This window comes from Rosa chinensis, chromosome 3 (assembly GCF_002994745.2).
Source record: "Rosa chinensis cultivar Old Blush chromosome 3, RchiOBHm-V2, whole genome shotgun sequence".
Lineage (NCBI taxonomy): Eukaryota > Viridiplantae > Streptophyta > Magnoliopsida > Rosales > Rosaceae > Rosa > Rosa chinensis.
In genome coordinates this window covers 37,883,575-37,902,507 of record NC_037090.1, presented here as the reverse complement: position 1 = coordinate 37,902,507, position 18,933 = coordinate 37,883,575, and positions in this window count along the sequence as shown.

Here is an 18,933-nt window from a genome sequence, read left to right as displayed (position 1 = left end):
GATAGGAAAAGAACAATTCAAGTTCCAAAAAAAAAAAACTGACGCAATCCAAAAGAGGGTTACCTCATTACGTTGCAGCATCGGTTGTGAAGAAGTTGGAACGTCACCAAGAAAGTCGGTATTCAGAGTATATTCAGCATTGAGATCGCAATAAGTAGGGCCAAGGCTGATATCGGTCTTCTTACGCTTAAAGTGTACCTCGCTATTATTTCTAATATTGCTCCCACTACGCCTTCTTTCTTGGATTGCGGGTCTTTTCAGCTTAGCTGGACGGACCAAAGTGACGTGAGAATCTAAAGAGTCTCCATCATCCTCTAGAATGTTGACCGGATGAGCCTGACGGTAGCTATCTGGGAGCAAATTAGCAGTATTAGGAGGGGCAGGGACATTGGTGCTACATTCGACTTCACAAGCAATCACATTTTGGCGACGGGGCGGCGCTGCGCGGTTGATTTTCTTGTCTTCTTTTGCTTTCGGAGGCTTGTGCAGGGATTCATTAGTAGACGCCACTTTTGTTGTCTTCACTGGTGTAGAACAGTATACTTTAGACCACCAATTGACATAGTCTCGGGTAACCATGTACTCCGTGATAGCACTCTGGATCGGCAACGTTACCACGCACTTAGTGTTCATTCTGGTGCAAGAATCCCAATGCTTATAAATCAAAGCCAATACGCTGGTGCGAATGTCATTCTTAAGGCTGCCAGGAATGTCTTGGACATAACCAAACTGTCGATTGAACCGATGTGGACTGTATGGCTGAATGACTCGTCGGTTATATTGTCTGAGAGAAAGATACCCGGATCGAGGGCTGATGAGATATATGAGGTATAAATGGGAGATGTTATCGCGGTTGATAATCACTCTGCTCTCCGAAAATACCCTGGCAAATGCATCCATCCTCACATTATCACATGAATTGAACAAAGAAAGCGCATGTGAGTCCCCACAATGTTTAGCTGAAAATTCTCTGGAGAAGCGAACCATATGGGGCCTTAGGTCATTGGGAAGTGGAGACTGAAAGTGGGTGCCAAAGTACTCTGCTAGCCATGCATAAATATAATGAAATGGAAGAGCAGCCGAGCAGTTACCTGGATCGCTGGAAACGGAAATCTCGCCTAAACCCTGATAGATGCTAGCTAGCACTGGTACTGCTAGGCGAAACTGTACACCCTGTGACATTTTGCAGGCAACTTTGAATACTCTCGGACGAATCAAACCAGTGTCGTCTCTGGGTAAAACAAACAGGCACAACCAACAAGCAAGAAAGGCAGCCAAATAGGTGGGCTCTATATCTTCACCCTCCATGCCTAAGTCATCAAATACTGCGAGGTCCGCAGAAGTACGTTGTCGGATCTCATGGATCCTGCCAGATGGATTAAACACATTCGGGGGCGGATCTCTTTTGTTCCTGGAGCTTTCGTTTGGAGGCCTCTTATAGCACAAAGCTTATTGTATCCATGAGGTTATCTTCACTTTCTGCCCTTGCCCTTCCTTGCAAAGCTTATGGTAGGCGAGAAACAAATAGTGGCAACTCTGTTGACTCCCTTTGCTTGTTGCAGTAAGATCTTTAGCAGCTGGAACCACCTCATCATAAAACCGTCCAGTAATGGGCAAACCTTCAAGTTGGTCCAAATCCCAGAGGGAGATGGACATTTCTCCGCTAAATGTGTGGAGGGTATTAGTCGCGGGGCACCAGTACGAGCAGAAAACCTGTATGACAGGTGCAACATGGTCATAGCTGAATAGTGAGGCGAATATTGCTCGATAGAGACCAGCCTCTCGAGTAAGCTTGCCATTCCTGCTTAAGATATCATCTACCCATTCGTAGTAGAACTCTGTGTAAGAGAAGCCCCCGTTTGCTCGAAATGTACTGCTCCACTGCACTGAACCGTTGCATATACGATCGCTGAGAAGCGTGAATGGGGTCTGAGGAGTGTTCTGATCATGATGCGAAGACTTCAGCAATAGTACATTCGATTTTGTTGGTCTCTACCAGATCTCGGTTGTGGAAACATAGCTAGCTGGCGAGGTACCACATGAGTCCATTGGAGGATGTGAGCTGAAGGGTCATAAGAAGGGACATCGATTGCTTGAGGCCCAGTCAACGATGGATACACCTGCAGAGTAGTGCCATCACTTTGAGTGTCCTCCGAATCCTCGAAGATGGTGACTGTCAATTTCTTGAAGCACTTAAAGAAAACCATGGCCACAAAAGGACGGGAAGCGCGATCGCAAGTGCCTGACGATGTAGGCAAAGCTTAACCGTTTTCAGTGGACCCTACCACGCACAAAAGTGGAGGAATCCAAGCACTTAGGACGTTCGCGTTCTTCTCTTCGTGAGCCACCAAATACACAAAGCCTAACCGCTTTCAATGGACCATACCACGAGCAATGGTAGAGGAATCCAAACACTTAGGACACTCACGTTCTTCTCCTTGACTTCAGCAAACACGCAAAGCCTAACTGCTTTGAGTAGATTTTTCCCACAATCAAAAAGTGGAAAAATTCAAGCACTTAGGTTGTCTGCGTTCTTCAATGATCACTAAAAATCCTGAAAAGAAAGAGAAATAACATATATTTAAAATAAATTTTCAGAATGCATGTACGGTCCCAAAAAATGAACGGTACGGACCAAAAAAAAAGGGGCAGCGGCATTATCATCAGAACAAGAAGGAAGGGGGGGGGGGGGGGGGCATGTGAGAGAAATTTTTTTAAATAATGGGCCATGCTCTGGACGTCATCAATCATGCTTTTACTTGTTATAAAAAAAAAAAAAAATTATGCTTGGACTGCACGTGAATGTGTGTGTGTGTATATAAAAAGCATCAAGCATGAATCATGGAAATATGTCAGAGGGTACGTGCATACATATATATATATATACCGAAAAAAATTATCACGCTGGCTGCACATGTATATAATCATAATTATATATATGTTCATATGTCAGAGGATAGAGTCATGGCAAAAATCACAGTATGCAACTATGCATGAAGGAAATAGTAATCAATAAACAGATGAAGACAGAGCAGCTTACCTTGCTGCTACCAAGAACCTGCGTCAAATCACGATCCCAGGAGAAGCGGCACATCATTAGCAGTGGATTCCTGTCAGTAAACAGAAAAAGCAAGAATGGAGTTCTTCAATCACCAAAAAGCTATGAAAAAAAAAAAAGAGAAAAAAAAAACATATATTTTCAGAAAATGCCCGAAGCAATCCTGCGCCGTTTGTCAAAAAAAAAAAAAATCAGTAGTAAAATGTTGGGCACATGGGAATAGTCCTGGACATTATTCAATGACCTATACTCATAAACAATAATAACATAAATGGGTCCTTTTTTTTTGGTCTGAACATAAATGGGTCCTTAGTCCTCTCGGTCATCAATTCACAGCCAATGAATTAAGCTTTGGGTTGTTTGGGTCTGCACGTGCATGCATGTGTGTGTGTATGTATATATACATATACTGTCAGGAGATGGGCCAGTGATGGAAAGGTCAAGTTACTTTGGTCCTTTTTGGCCAAAAAAAAAAAAAGAGAAAAAAAAACAAGCAGGCTATGAAAACATAAAATATATATATCAAGGGAGGATTGATCGAGAGACGTACCTTTAGTCTCTTCTATGTGGTAACGACAACAAAGGCAGAGGCAAGGAACCATGTAGCAGCAAGTCCTGTCAGTAAAAAGAAAAAGGGCAAAAGTAAGTGCAGGCCATCTCTATTATTAATGAAGAAATAAGTGAAGACAAAGCACCTTAATTACTTGGTGTTCTTCTGCAACACAAGGATAACAGTCAACCAAGCAGGAAACTGAGAGCCACAGCCGAGTCTTTTTTCTTAGTCAAATGAAACTTCGATTAAGAGGCCCAAGGCCTAAGAAACAACACAGCCCAAAGGACATGCCCCAACAACACGGCTCACACGGTCAGAGCTAATTAAAGCAAAAGACCAGGACACCAAACAACATGGAAACAAAGAGAGCAGAAAACAAAGAAACTGGAAAAAAGAAAATCCGACAGCAGCATCACAGCTCCGATGAAAAAACACACCCGCCAACCTCGGATAAATCAGCGGTGTCTCAAGTGATCAATCTGAAAAGGTGGGCAAGGGAGGATGTCGCGAGATAGGACATGCACAAGGGAAGAAGGCGGTCGGTCAATCCAGACCTCCGGGCACTTCTTCCGCACTACTAGCGAGGCAACCAAATCAGCTGCAGAGTTCGCTTTCCGAGGAATCCAAAACCAAGCTAAGCGCGGGTTTGAGGTAATTGAATTCCTGATCAGAGACACTATCGGAGAAATTCTCCATTCACATGCACTTGTTGACCTATTGATAATGTCCACTAAAGACTTTGAATCTGATTCGAGGATAATCGGCGAGCCACAGCCGAGTCTAGAGTTACCGTTATTGAAGAAGAAGACAGGTTGAACAAGCAAGGGTGAGGAGGCCTTTATTTATATTGAAAGGTCAACGCATCATTTATTTCCTAGTTGAGACTAGGAAAATATGGCAAAAATCTTAAATTTTGTGCTATATATGGCACCAATATATTGATTGCTGAAATTTTGTGAACAAATATTTTATTCGGAAAAAAATCAAGGATTTATTCCATAAATATTTAACAAAAAAATACTCCTATATTATGGGCTTTGTCACCTGCCCATTTGGAGTCCTTGCCATATTTGCAAAATTAAATCTTGATTGCAAGAGAATCTCTAAATTAAATCAAGATTTCGGGAAACTCTCTACAATTTTAAATCAAAATTCCAAAGGAATCTCTACAACTTCAGAGTTCTAGAAGTTGGCTACAAGTGAAGCAAAGTGCTGTGTCAAGTTATGAAAAAAAAAAAAAAAAAAAGAAGTCAAATTCAAACTTCAAGTCACACCTCCAACACGTGACAACATGTTTATGGCGCACCTTGAAGTGGGGGCATTTGTAGACACCAAAAATTTAATGAAAATAAAATTCATTAAGTAATTCAGTCAACACTTGAAATTATGACCAAACAAATTTAGTCGGCATGTGGCTCCCACAAAATGTGAGTAAGCAGAACCAGGCAGACTCAGGGAATGACACGTGGCGGCATACAAAAAGGCCTGACATCAATAAATAAATTTGTTCCGACTTCATCAGCTGATATTAAAGCGGATCAATTAAATTAAATCAATTGATTCCGAGTCAAATCAAATATTAAATTTCGTCTGCTGATTAGATGTCAATTTATTTAAATTGATAATCAAGATAAAAATCAGCCATCAAATTAATTGACTAATTCCTTAATAGTCGTGATTAAATCAGTTAATTAAAGCTGATTGATTTGATTATGCTATTATTGAAATACAATTAAAATCAACCATCAAATTAATTGGATAATTCCTTAATGGTCGTGATTAAATCAGTTAATTAAAGTTGATTGATTTGATTATGTTATTAAGGAAAATGCAATTAATTATGTGTCATCAAGACATTCCAAATGAAGAGAGACGCTGACACTATAAATACCCTTCTCAAATCAAGAGAAGGACTTCAGCCAAAAAAAAGAAGAAAATACTCTCAAAATTTCTGAAGCCTCCCAAGCACGTGTGAAGAACCTTCAAGCTGCCAAATAGCCGGTTCCTCACCAACCTCAAGTCAAAACATTCGTCACATGTCGACACTCGTGACCATCGAACAACTTGTCAAGCCCTTGAGCGAAATTCATCGTCGGAGATAGAATCAGGGGATTACCAAAGATTGTAACCCGCACTTAAATTAATAAAATTATTTTTGTACACGTGTCTGCATTCTGTTTGATTTCAGATTCCCGTGTTTACAATATTATTTTGAATATGTCAAATGTATTTCTTTTAGACACCCAATTTGGTAGAATGTCCTTCGACTTGATCCGGGACCCGATGTACCAAGCTTTGCAGTGAGCCCAAGATTTGAAAATGGGCTATATACTGCCTCTGCTCTTGTAGACGAACAAATTAATCGGGCTCGAGCTTCAAAGTAAATGGACTCAAGTAAATAAGTGATTTGGACACCCATTGCGAAGAGTTGAGCTTTACATCGCATCATTGCTTGTCATTTTGAGGAGTTGAGTTTTCAATTCGGAGCTCAATATTTAAAGTGAAACTCTGTAGACCGGGCTTGGTTCCGTTTCTTTCGTAGGAGGCCCAATGACTCATAATTTTGAGAATTCCGGAAACTCTTCACTTTTTTCCGAAATTAATGATCGTATGCTTTTGTCGAACCATTAATTTATAGGGAAAATCGTCCGTACAGTACCTGACGTTTGGCCCATTCTAAACTTTCGTACCTCATGTTGAGAAAATATCAGAATGGTACCTAACATTCTAACCCCGACCGAAGATCGGTACCTGGAGCAGTTAGCTTCGTTACTGAAATTGATAGCTGAAGGATATTTTCATCTTTTCATGTCTTAAATTCATTATTTTTTATCTAAACATTTTTTTAAATTTACTCTCTCTCTCTCTCTCTCTCTCTCTCTCTCTCTCTCTCTCTCTCTCTCTCTCTCTCTCTCTCTCTCTCTCTCTCTCTCTCTCTCTCTCTCTCTCTCTCTCTCTCGCTCTCTCTCGTCCTTATTCAAACCCAACAAAATCCAGAAATATGCCATCAACAATATTGGTGGAGGAAACATGCCATCAACAACCGCCTCCGACCTGGAAATCTCGTTGGACCTAACTTTGACACTTGGCCAGTTGCATCTTTATATCATTGATTGGTTTTCAATCAAGTAGAAGAGGGGATTTGTTCGGTCCATCTTTGAATCGGAAAGCACATGGCAGTGACCTCCATGGCTTCCAGTCCCTTTTTGTTATCCAAATCTCACCTTGCTCTTGTACTAATTACAACAAAGGGGATTCCCACTTCGACTTGCACTGTTACTTCAATCCCATTTCAACAACCCATCAACGGGGACTAGCTACTTGGAACAAGAGTTCAGTGGCCATGGAGTCATATTCAAAGGCATTGGTGTCGATTACGTTGCCAAGATGAGTCTTGCTAATGGCAGCAAAGCCATCTTGAAGCTGCCAAGTGGCCTAATCACTTCCTATAAAGCATCCATGTCGCATGGTGGTACTGTTGAGTTGCTCTAATCTTCAGTCTCCCAAGAAGAAGAATAGCATTTGAGTAGGGGTGCATGTGGCTTTGGAATGTCTCAGTCTCAGTCTCGATCAAGAACAAGTTTCATGGTCTCCGAATTCTTAATAAAGATCGACTCTCAGGTTGGAATTCCGGGTTCGTTTCGGAATTGTAACTTTTCGTTACGGAGGAAGATTTTGATGCCAAGTTAAAGATTCAGGGGAATTCTTCCTTTAATGGTGGTGGTGATGGTGCTAATAGTAACGTTCAGAGAGCCAAGAACTTTGCTTGCAGGGCTCCCCAAGAAATTTTAATATCCAATACTTTGAATTGGGCAAGATCTATGGCGTTGGTTCATATTCAAAGGTTGTGAGAGCAAGGAAAGAAGGATTCAGTAATTGTCTGCACATTAAAGATCATGGACAAAAAAAGGAGGAAGTGAAAGAAGAGGCAAGGGTCTACGGCACTGAGCTTCTTGGGGTAGAGGAAGTGGTCTACGACGGTACGGCACTAACTCGGGGCGCCGGAGGCGAAGCAAGTCTGGCATTCCAGTAAAAGAAAAATTCTTTTGTTTTGTTTTTTTTTTTTTTAAATTATATGAAGAAAACTAAGTAAAAAAAAAAAGGGTAAATTAGTCATTTAATGATCAAAATATGACAGCTGTCAGCTTCTGTAACAGAGCTAACGGCTCCAGGTACCGATCTTCGATCGGGGTTAGAATGTCAGGTACCGTTTTGATATTTTTTAACGTGAGGTATGAAAATTTAGAATGGGCCAAAGGTCAGGTACTGTACGGACGATTTTCCCTAATTTCTATGTATCCACTGTTTGATGAAACTTTTTTTTTTTTGACAAGACTGTTTGATGAAACTTTGCTGCTGGACTTGGAATTAATGGACATATATTTTTATAAATCCATCAATTGTTCTGTCTCATGTCAACCTTTGAGAAGTCTTGAATCTTTGTTCCAGAAGCCTTCGGGAGAACCATACAAAATGCTGCCATTGGAGTTGTGAGATTATCTTTTAGCATAGGAATTATGTTTTCCTTTTGTGAAAGCTGTGGCCAAGAGAACTTGAAACGTGGCTTCTCAAGAATAATCATGGAGATCAATCATGGTTCAAGCTTGGTTAGGACAAAATTTGCCGCTCTAGACTTATCATCTTGCATGTGCTTGACCTGTTGGTTTAATTGAAACTCCCTAACTTTGCAAAACATTATTTGCTTCTAATTCCCAGCGGCTTGCATTAGGAAATGTTTGAAGCCCATCATATTAGTACAACTTGACAACTTCATTGTGGCCTTCGATTTTCTTGTTGTGACTTGAATATTCAGCTTCATTTCCTCTGTCCATTTCTTATGAAGACAGAGAGCAACTGGTGGACGTTTGAGGTCATTCGTGAAAGACCCTATTTGTGCATCTGGAGCATCATACGATAGTAGCAATGGCGCCATGTCAGGGGACTTTTTAGCATTAAATGTGGCTGTTCATGAACAACCATTGCTAATGCAATGATTTAATTTCAGAGGCGCTTCAAGCATTGAAAGGAGGCTGTTCATGAACAACCGTTTTGTTTCAATGCATTAAGCATTAGAGAGCAGCGACGTCATTTCGACTGGTTCGAGAAGACTATAATAATTGTGGTCGTTCATGAACGGCCTATTAGAGTCTTGGAGGGCCATAGGACATACGGCAAAGTAGTCATTCTCTTCCAGATTAATCGAAGGAACTTGTGTCACAGGGAGGCAGCCTCCTTTTTCCTATCATGAGCATCTAGGAAATCTCATACAAAATAATTATGGACGCAGCCGTATACCCACAGCTTTTCTTTTTCCTTCTCCGGTAGAACTTTTGTTAGGAAACTGTTCCTAAATATCCTCCATATTAGGAATATGTAATATGTAGATATCTGTTGTATTTGTATCTCCTTGATTGTAGCATGATTGTAGGATCAGGTAGAATCAGAGAGATTAGTTACCTTGTGAGTAAGGTTTGTGCCTTCTATATGTAATCGTTTTTGTATCAATGAAAAGATATTCCAGCCAATCTTCTTTCATTCATGGTATCAGAGCGGGTCCCTCTCCAATTACGTCTCCAATCATCATGGGCCTAAATTTGGGTTCCTTATATTGGCATCGGAAAATTTCGATTGGATTGTTACGAAGTGTCCGATGTGGGCCTTGGATTGTTATATTGGCCAAGTCTCCAATATGAGACTTGTGTCCCAATTTCCAATGTGGGAATTGGATTGTTAATTAATTTCACATGCAGACCTAGAGTTAGGTTGCACGTGAGGGGGCGTGTTGGAGAGGAAAGATCCCACATTAGAAAAGTGACAAATAAAATATAACTTATAAGTGGGTGGATCTCACTCAATTGTACTGAGACCTTTTGTGATTAAAACTCAACACCTATCGGGTGGTTAAGTTGGGACAATATCAGTACAATGGTGGGCCACGGGCCACTCATGGATCATCAATTCCGTTACTCTGGAAATTTCTGATAGTGTCATCTACTACACCACTGCTCGTGAGGTTTAGGAAGATCTCCGTGAGCGCTTCTCTCAAAGCAATGCTCCTCGCATCTTCGAAATTCAGCGAGAGATTGCTTATCACCGACAGGAACAACTCTCTGTTTCAGCCTATTACACCAAACTGAAAAGCTTGTGGGATAAGTTGGCTTCTTATACGGATGCATCGTCTTGTATATGTGGAGCACAACAAGATCGACAAAAATTGATGCAATTCTTAATTGGTTTAAATGAATCTTATAGTGCTACTAGTGGACAGATACTCTTGATGAATCCCCTTCCTTCTGTCCGTCAAGCTTATTCTTTTGTTTGTCAAGAAGAAAAACAAAGGCTTCTCAGTGTTACACGTGGTTCCACAGACTCCAATACAAGTGCAGCCATGGCAGTCAGAAACAATCTGTTCAACCAAGCCCGGTCAACCAAATGTGAACGTTCACAAGAAGGACGACGCAATGATCAAGATCAGTGTTGTTCTGGTTTTTAACTTCTTATAGAGGACGTCCAAGCTGTTCCTATTGTGGTGATATAGGACATTTCGTTGAGACATGCTACAAGCTGATTAGGTACCCACCTGGCCACCCAAAAGAGAGATCAAATAAGGTTAAACATGATGGGAACCACAACCGTGCCCCTGCTGCCAATCAAGTCTCTGATGGCTTGACTAGAGACGACCTAAAGTATGTGGCTTCTAATATTTTAGAAGCACAACTGCAGCAACTCATATCTATTATGAATATCAAAAATGGAGACGCCAATACTCAAGCCAACACTCAGGTCAATGCAACAATAACCAAACCAACAACTCCACCAGGTTTGTCTCATATCTGCTCCAAACACTGGATTATTGACAGTGGTGCAACATACCATATTGCTTCATCTACAAAGTTATTTTCACATGGAGATAAGAATTATTTATTACCTCCCGTATTGTTGCCTAGTGGAGAGAGAGCTAATATCATTGCAAAAGGATCGTTGCCTTTGAATTCTACCTTTTATTTGCATGATGTACTGTGTGTGCCTACATTCAAGGTTGATTTGATGTCTTTAGTCGGCTAACGAGAGGCATAAATTGTTCAGTGACTTTTTTCCCTTATTGGTGTGTCTTGCAGGATCTGGCTACGAAGAGGATGATTGGTTTGGGTAAGCAGCGTAATGGCCTATATTATTTGGTGGCTTTAGCGATGAAGAAAATTCAGTCAACCAACCAATCAACCTGCAACCTCACCATCTCATCCACCGATCTATGGCATAACCGTCTAGGACATGTTTCCTTTTCTCATTTAAATTTCATTGCCAAAAATTTCCTGAATGTCTCTGTTAATTCTAATAATGCTTGCCCTATATGTCCTCTGGCTAAGCAAAGTCGTTTGCCTTTCGGCGTTAGTTCAATTTCATCTGAGAGACCATTTGATCTCATTCATTGTGACATTTGGGGTCGATATAGACACCCTTCTCTTTAGGGTGCTCATTATTTTTTAACTATAGTTGATGATTATACGTGTTTTACATGGATTTTTTTTAATGAGACACAAAGATGAAACACAATCACTTTTGAAACATTTTTTTTGGCTGTGTCCACTCAATTTTCATCCCATATTAAAACTTTTCGAAGTGATAATGGTGCTGAATTCCTCTCACTCCAATCTTTCTTCAAAGATAATGGTGTAATTTTCCAACATTCCTGTGTTTATACGCCTCAACAGAATGGGGTAGTAGAACGCAAACATCATCATATTTTGCAAGTTGCACGAGCTTTGAAATTTCACGCACAACTCCCTACAAAACTTTGGGCGAGTGCGTTCTTTTCACCATTCATATCATCAATCGTCTTCCAACTCCTCTTCTCTCTTTTCAAACTCCTTTTGAACGTCTGTACAATAAAATCCCTTCTTTTTCTCACCTTCGGACCATTGGTTGTTTAGCCTACGCTTCCAATCCTCTTGCTGCCCATAAATTTCTCCTCGTGCCCTCAAGTGTGTCTTCATTGGTTGTCCTGCTGGACAAAAGGCTTACAAATTGTTTGACTTATCGAGTCGGCGAATCTATACTAGTCGAGATGTTGTTTTTCACGAAGACATTTTTCCTTATGCCTCTGTCTCAGCCGAACCCAATTCTGTTTCAGTCACTATGGGCACCACTTCAGACCCAATACCCATTTAATCCCAGACCCAACTCCTTTTACTAGCCCTACTCGTGAGTCTTTTCCTCCAGTTGACTTTTCCATCTCAGATCCATCTTTTTCTCTTTCGACCCCAGCTGTCCCACCCTTTGAGAATGACCTCCTACCCAGCTCGCCGGCGCCGGCGCCTTCTCCGACGTCCGTTCCTGCTTCCTCTACGACCCCTCCCCCCCCGCGTGGCAAATCACTCCGCCACCTTGCCCGAACCATCACCCATCGTTGCCCAGCCCGCACCCTTGCTCAACCCACCGCCCGTAGCCACCCAGCCCGCAACCTTGCTCGCCGAGCCTTTTTGTCACTCCAGCCGGACCACCGCACCTCCGGTCAAATTTCGGGACTACATCATCTCCGAGGTCACGCTTCCCTGCTCCGATCATTCATCCTCCATGTTTCCAGGTCTGACTCACGACACCTATTACCCATTATGAAATCATGTCTCTTATCACCGCTGTACGCCGGCCCACCACTCTTTCCTTGCTCAAATCAGTCACGCACTGAGCCCCATTCTTATTCCGAGGCCGCTGCTCATCCTGCATCGTAGGAAGCGATGAAATCCGAACTACAAGATCTCCAATCCAATGGCACAAGGACCCTCACTCCTCTTCTAATTGGTAAGACTCCAATTGATTGTCGTTGGGTTTATAAGATTAAGCATCAGGCTGATGGTTCCATCGAGCGCTACAAAGCTCGCTTAGTTGCCAAAGGGTTCACACAGATGGAGGGTGTTGACTATCAGGATACTTTCTCTCCCACTGCCCAAATCATTTCTGTTCGATGTCTCCTTGCTTTGGCAGCAGCTCGTGGCTGGTCTCTTCACCAATTGGACGTCAACAATGCTTTCTTGCACGACGACCTTGAAGAAGAAATCTATATGTCTCCTCCACCGGGCCTTCGCAAATAGGGGGAGGAACACTTAGTCTGCAGACTCCATAAGTCGCTGTATGGCCTAAAGCAAGCGTCCCGTCAGTGGTTCGCCAAATTTTCAGAGGCTATTCGGTCTGCAGGCTATGTTCAATCAAGAGCTGAATATCACTCTTTGTTCACCAAGAAACATAGCAAGTCTTTTACTGCTCTTCTAATTTATGTTAATGATATTTTGATTACTGGGAATGATCCTGTGAGTATTGCTACACTCAAGAACTTTCTTCATTCTCATTTCCGAATTAAAGATCTAGGGGACTTGAAATATTTTCTTGGTATTGAGGTTTCAACTTTTAGTAATGGGATCTTTATCTCTCAACGTAAATATGCATTAGAAATTGTCAAAGATGCGAGGTTAATAGGGGAAGCTCCTGCTGACAGTCCTATGGAAAGAGGTTTAAAGTTGTCTGACAAAGGTGAAGTGCTAAAAGATCCGGCCCGTTACAGAAGACTTGTTGGGAGACTAATATATCTTACAGTTTCGAGACCAGACATTACATATTCAGTTCATATATTGAGCAGATTCATGCATCAGCCTGAAAAGTTACATATGGAAGCAGCTCTGCGTGTTGTACGGTACATTAAAAAGGCACCTGGTCAAGGATTATTCTTTTCCTCTAAGAGTGATTTCCGGTTACGTGCTTTCTGTGATTCTGATTGGGCATGCAGGATGTCCGATCAATAGGAGATCCACCTCAGGTTATTGTGTTTTTCTTGGTCCTTCATTGGTTTCTTGGAGATCAAAGCGACAGAAAACGGTTTCTCTATCCTCAGCTGAAGCAGAATATCAAGCAATGACTGGTGCTTGCTATGAACTCACATGGCTTCGATACCTTCTCAAGGATTTGGGAGTGTTACATCAAGAACCAGCTTTTCTATATTGCGACAATAAAGCAGCACTGCACATTACAGCAAATCCTATCTTTCACGAGAGAACTCGACACATTGAGATGGATTGTCACTATATAAGGGATAAGATACAAGATGGAACTGTGGTCACGAAGTTCGTAGGATCTACACATCAATTGGCAGACATTGTCACCAAAGCTTTGGGAAAGGATATCTTTGTCCCTATGGTTGGCAAGTTGGGAGTTAGAAACATTCACTCTCCAACTTGAGGGGGAGTGTTAGGAAATTGATCCTAAATATCTTCCATATTAGGAATATGTAATCTGTAGATATCTGTTGTATTTGTATCTCCTTGATTGTAGCATGATTATAGGAACGGGTAGAATCAGAGAGATTAGTTACCTTGTGAGTAAGGTTTGTGCCTTCTATATGTAATCGTTATTGTATCAATGAAAAGATATTCTAGCCAATCTTCTTTCTTTCAACTTTGACCTTCTCTATTGCTTTGCTGCGTCCAGGAATGAGCAAACGGGGGATTCCCCCACCCCCGCACCTGCCCCAAATTTCCCCCGTGCCTCCATTCCCTATCTGGGGATATTTTCAAATGAGGGATTCCCCAGCCCCACCCCCGCATTTGCCATTTTCTCTATATGAACTTTTTTGTTTTTCTATTTTGAAATTTTCTATTTTCTATCTTTTTAGAAAATAGAAAATTTCAAAATAGCATACGATCACAAAATCACAAATGATCGGTCAGTGCAATTCCGTCAAGCACCTAATCACATACGATCTTAACTTAGCATACAATTTACAAATCACAATTATACGACGATCCAACGGTCGGATCCTCATGGATCGCCTATAGGATCATCTTTACCAATTTATATGATTATCCAACGGTCAAATCCTCACGGATAACCTCGAAGATCATCTTTACTAATTTATACGATGATCCAACGGTCGGATCCTCACGGATCGCCTAGAGGATCATCTTTACCAATTTATATGATGATGCAATAGTTGGATCCTCACGGATTGCCTCGAGGATCATCTTTACCAATTTATATGATGATCCAACGGTCGGATCCTCACGGATCGCCTCGAGGATCATCTTTACTAATTTAAATTTATACGATGATCCAACAGTCGGATCCTCACGGATTGCCTCGAGGATCATCTTTACTAATTTATACGATGATCCAACGGTCGGATCCTCACAGATCGGCCATAGGATCATCCTCTTAAAATTATACGAAAATCCAACGGTTGGATCGTCCCGGATCGTCTCGTTCAAGACTTGAAGACTTGAAGGTGGGAAAGAAAAATACCCCGTGTATAGTTTTTTTTTTTTTTTTTTTTTTAGGAATAAGAAAAATTATAAAAATGCCCTGGTTGAAAATAAAAATAAAAATTGGGGAACCCGCATGGGTAATGGGAAACCCCACCCCCGCCCCCGCACCCCCGCGGGGGGAATAAGTCACCCCACCCTCGCCCCCGCCCCCGCTTGACAAATGAGGGGAAAACCCGCGGGTAACCCACCCCTAGCCCGTTTGCTCATTCCTAGCTGCGTCTTCTCTCCTGCTCTGTATTTTTGTATTTGTTTTCTTTTTGCTCTCCTCTATGTACTTTTCTGCCCTCTGATCCCCCTTCTTTGTTACGTACACTCTCCTTTTTATAGGCAATTGAGAGAGAGTTGGTTTTTTGATCAGATAAGCTTGCATTTAAACTTGAACACGGACATTCAAGTTTCAATCTACGTTGACCCAATCTTCGCGTGCAGTTAAAGCTCTTATCTCATTTGACCGACTCATGAATCCTCTGTTTTGATTGCATATAAATTTGAATACTTGTTGATAAGCTCACAAGTTCAAAATGATTTATAGTTAAAGCCAATCTATATTTCTTGTTGGCTTGCTGTTTGTATTCCTTTTGAGATAAGCATAGAGACCAATTAACCAATCACATCAAGAGGTGCAATTTAGTTTTGGCCTTCCTCCATATATATTTATCTCCTTTTGGTTTGAACGCTTCTAATCAATCAATTACATGAAATTGATTTGCTGATCTAGTGGCCAAATGAACTTACATATTTGTTGCTTTGGGCTCCAATTTTCATCGAACTAGACTTTTGAAGTTTTTTTTTTTGTCTCAACAACCGGTACTTTTTTTTATTTTTTATTATTATTGACCTGTACTTTATGAACTGGTTGCATTAGAAAATATGTGACAGAGAAAGCCGTAGACTCTGAATTCATGGTTTTAATTTTGCTTTCCATGATCTGTACTCTATGAAGTAGTTGCATTAGAGTATGTGGAGTTACTTAGATGATGTCTCTTTATATAGTGTTTCAAAAAAAGTAGGACATCATGTGTAATATTTGCTCTTAACATGCTATCGTCTTTTCATTAAATAAACCGGCAAAAGAATAATAGTACGAATACAAAATTGTTGCTCATAGTCATTTGGTATAGAGATATAAGTCACTCTTTTTGAAGATTTTGAGTTCAACTTAAAAATAATTTATTGACGTATAAATAAATTCTAGAATGACTTTTTAAAGTTACACGCGGTTCTTCTTTTAGAATGTATAGGGTGTATGCTTTATCCCACATTGCAAGATCTAGGAATGAGGTGCTTCTCGATCGATCTATGATGATTGCACTAGTTATAAAGCTGTGGGTTGTTCTTGTGGACCTTCTATCTAAAAATGCAAACTGACAGTGAGGAAAAGACCAAGACAAAATGCCATAAAATCAATACGACATTACTGAATTGAAAACTCGCCCTTCCAGTCCCAGTCCTTCTTCTATACTCTGGTTCCGAGACAAACAGACCTTGCACCTCCACTAGTTCAGTCTTTGGTGAAAGCTACGTTACAAAGTAGCAAACAAAGATAACGGCAGAGGATGAAGGTGGAATTCACTAGTGTTTGTTGTGGAGTGGGAGCTACAGCTCTAGGCATTAAATTCAGTCTGCCCCATTCTTTACGAGTTGTAACCATGGAGAATTGGAACCTAATCTCAGAATGCAGACACTTCGATTGACTAGAGATAATATCAACCCCTCATTTTGAATATATGAGGGAAGAAAAAGATCAACAATCCTTTGATATATGGTTCTATTTTTCAATGGAGTTGCTAGTAATGTCTTTGGCACAACATTGTCATACTCTTGTTGAGATGGGCACTTTGATGGAAGTTTAACTAATAAAAAGTCAAGTACATCAATACTTTTTTTTTTTGAACAAAACACATTGGACATATCTGACAAATACGTTTTTGAGAAAATGACACCAATATCATTGGAAATTAAAAGAAACTGAAAAGTATCACAATAGACAATCTTGTGTACGTAGCATACTACGACCCACGATATGATTAGAAAAACGAGTAATTAATTAATACAGCTCACATCCAAAACACCTTAAAATAGAGAAAACTATGAAAAACTGATCGCCATCCACGGCATACTATAGTATTGGCATAAGACTAAGGGCGAATTGTGGCTCTACTCAATCTTAAGAGTAATGTATAGTTAGATTTTAGATTCTAGTTTTGGTCTATGCTTTTATTAAGTTAACACTATTGAATTAGGAGCAATATTTTACATATAAACAACATGGTTTCCTACTTCCTGGTTCTCTCTGAAGTTTGTGTGCATCTCATGGGAATGTTCATCAAAGCATGGACTGTGTTTTTTTTATAGTGTAAAATTCCTTAAAACTCACATGGAGGTTAGGGCTCCTCGGCAAGTAATAGAGAACTTTCAATTTTGGTTTTGACCAGCAGCTGAGAATACAGGTGGAACTTGCATGTTAAGCAAACATCATACAGTGCTATTTATGCAAACGCAAAGTTTTACATAAACGGACTGTAGAAGGATTTCTTCCTTTGTAAGTATGATGTCCTATAAAGTAAAAAAGCTAACTAGTACAAGATAATATTAATGGTGCGATTGACATAGTTGTGTTTGTGTCTTCACTCGGAAAAGGCCTATAATAATTCACATAAAGGCCAAAGGAGTCTATGTATGATTCATATGGTCCATCTAGCAATTCTAACATTAATGCAAAGAAGGATTTGCCCTTTTGTGTCTGGAGGTTTTTATTAAAATGAAAATGCCAAAAGTAACAAGGTCTATTAATTAAGTTTCAATAATGCTCTTCACGCATCAACAGTTCTCTACATTGCAGGACATCGCTTAAATGACAGCAATATTGCATGAGAATGATAATTTTTAAAAGATAAAAAAGAGAAGAAGAAGAAAAGAAAAGTGAGATTCAAAGATAGACCAATTGATCAAATTGGACGCTGCCAACCATTTATATTAGTAAAATTTCGAAATCATTTTTATTTCTAAAGTTTTGGTAAAGCACAAACACTTTTATCTTCCGTGTTTACAGTTTAAATCGTCATAACACTTTAAGATCGAGGTCATTGGTTCGAGTCACCATGGGGGTAAGAGTGAAATCCTTTGATTCTCTTTAAAAGAATGAAGAAAAAAATGTTCATAACACTCTTTCTCGCTTATTGCAACTCTTTTTAACAAAAAATAAAATAAAAAATACGAACATATAATCAATAATTAGTTATTTTCATTAGAGAGAAATGAGTTCATTGGAACTACATAAAGATAAAGCACGCATGTGTTGATACCCTTAGTCTAGCGGTTTAGACATTTTCCTTTCAAACAAAAAGATGTGAACCATTTCCCTCCAAAAAGGTCTTGGTAGAGGACTACTCAACTTTAATTATCCACTTATTAATGACAAAATTTTTTTAGAGTATTGATAACATAAGAAGAAGAACCTAGTGTAAAAACTGTCGCTTTTTCATGAAGTAAAATATCCACAAGTACACCTATTTTTTAGCATGTTCTTTTTCTTTTTTAACGTATGTTGTATATGCTTTTGGTTTGTGGTATTCTTTACCTGTGTAAAAATATATGAAAGCCTAAAAAAAGAAAAAAAAATTCAAATTATTAGTGTGTTATTAAGGGAAGGACTTGAGATCCAAACGTTAATGTTCCTTAAGCCAATGTAGAGATTTTCCAACGTTCCAATACCTCTCTTTCTTCTCTATAACACTCAAACACAAAGGAAGGAACAACATCAAAAATGGTGTCAATCACAAGCTCTCTACTCCTCTCCCTCTCCACATTCATAGTTTCTCTCTCATCTATCTACATTCCTTCCCGCTCTTCCTCCACAGACACCTTCGTCTACGGAGGCTTCACACGAGAAGTACACGCCCAACTCGCCTTTCGAGTCCAACATCAACTCGCTCCTGACCTCCCTGGTTAACTCAGCCACCTACGTTAGTGTGAGTGGACAAAATAAATGTTTCGAAAATAATCGGCAATTA